We start from the raw sequence: 2,247 nt of genomic DNA, 5'->3' as shown, positions 1-2,247 counted from the left end.
TCAATAATATAATTAGGCTAATTATCAATTACAAAAAGCTATTTGGAAAAATCCCATGAATACTTCGAAGTTAAACAGCACCCTTCTAAATAACCCATGCATCAAAGATGAAATATTAATATACATTCAATTTTGAACTGAGTGAAAATGAAAATACAACATATCAAATTTTCTGGGGTGTAGCTAAAGTAATGCTTATAGGAAAATGTTTGGCACTGCATGCCTATATTAGAAAAAACAATAAAGAGTCAAATAGTAATTTATGCTTCCACAGTAAGAAATTAGATAAACAAGAGCAAACTAAACTAAAATCAAGCAATAAGATCAGCAATAGTAAAGATAAGATCAGAACCCAAGGCAGTACGGCATTATGCAAATGATAAACACATCAATCAGTGGAGAGCCCAGAACAGACCCATACTGTCAAATGATTTTATTTTTAAGAATAAAGGGAAGTCAATGGATAAAGAAAGGTCTTTTTCAAGAAATGCTGCTTGAAAATTTTGACATCCACATATATAATCATGTACCTCAATTCATATCTTGCACTTTATGCAAAAATTAACTTACAATGTGTTGTGTCCTTAAATGTAAACCATAAAATTATCAACCATCTAGAAAAAATTATGATAAAAAAGCTTTATGACCTTGGGTTAGGAGATAATTTTTAAATAAAACACTGAGGGGAAGAGATGAAGATGGTGAAGTAGTAGGACGTGAAGTTTACATCTTCCCACAAATACATCAAAAATACATCTACACATGGAATGATTCTCACAGAATATCTACTGAACACTGGCAGAAGACCTCAGATTTCTGAAAGGGTAAGAAAAATTCCACATAATTGGGTAGGACAAAAGAATAACGAAAAAAAGAAAGAGAAAAGAATTGAGATGGAACCTGCATTCCCGAAAGGGAGCTGTGAAAGAGGAAAGGTTCCCGTACTTGGGGAAGTCCCCTCACCAGCAGGGAGATCAGCCACGACAGAGGAGAAGATTTGGAACCTCGGAGGAGAGCACAGCAACCAGTTTGTGGCAGTCAGAACAGAGAGAAACCTGCACAGTCAGTCAGTGCCACTGCCCTGCACTCCCCAGCGCGAGAGGCATGTTCACTGGCGCGGGCAGGGGCTGGGTGCTGAGCTCGGGCTTCAGAGATCAGACCTGAGGAGAGAACTGGGGTTGGCTGCATGGAAACAGCCTGAAGTTGGCTGGAGTCTGGTGCGACCACAACTGAGGGTGTATGCGGAGGAAGCCCTGGCCCAGCTTAGAGGTCAGACACCATTGTTTTGGGGGGTGGACAAGAGGAGGGACACGCCATTGCAGCATTTTTCCCTGCACATGCTCTCAGGCAACAGGACATGACCTACAGGAGCTCCAGGAGCTGTCGCGAGCTGCCCTTGTTACGGGCTCTGGGAGCACATGCAAGCAGCCACCACCACCCTCCCAGGCTCCAGGAGCACTTGCAAGCCACCTCCACTGCCATCACAGTTTCTGGGGGCACAAGAGCTGCCACCACAACCTAGAGCCCCAGGAACAGAGAACAACTGCCAAATCTGCACACACCCTATCAAAGGGATAACAGCTAGCCCACGCTGAGGAAAGAGATGGCAGGCATCCTTCCTAAAAAACAGCCCTTACACCAAAAAATATTAAACCCACACAAGCTACACAGGGAAGCTCCAAAATACATACAGCCCTCTAAGACCACAGTAGACAATTGTTTCTTCTAAACTCACAGAGTAAGAAAAATACAAGTAAAATGAAGAAGCAGAGGAACTGTTCCCAGTTAAATGGCCAAGAGAATTCCCCTGAAAGAACAAATAATGAAAGACACCGATTTCAAAAAGGAGATAATGAAAATACTGAAAGAATTAAGAAAGGTTATCAACAGAAATGCAGAGTACTGTAAAAAGAAACTAGAAACTACCAAGCTGAGCCAAGAAAAATTAGAAAACTCATTTGCTGAGACAAAAGCTGAGCTAAAGGCAAAGAATAGCAGAATGAATATTGCAGAAGAACAAATAAGTGATATGGAAGACAGAATAAAGGAAATCACCCAATTAGAACATCAGATAGAAAGTCAAATGGAAAAAAATGAAAGCAATATAAGAGACCTATGGGATAATATAAAGAGACCTATGGGATAATATAAATATGCCAATTTTCACATATTAGGGCTCCCAGAAGGGGAAGAAAGAGAAAAGGGGATTGAAAATGTATTTGAAGAAATTATGGCTGAAAACTTCCC

The sequence above is a fragment of the Neophocaena asiaeorientalis genome, unplaced genomic scaffold (genome assembly GCF_003031525.2).
Source record: "Neophocaena asiaeorientalis asiaeorientalis breed wild unplaced genomic scaffold, Neophocaena_asiaeorientalis_V1.1 scaffold464, whole genome shotgun sequence".
NCBI lineage: Eukaryota > Metazoa > Chordata > Mammalia > Artiodactyla > Phocoenidae > Neophocaena > Neophocaena asiaeorientalis.
This window is presented reverse-complemented; position numbering follows the sequence as displayed.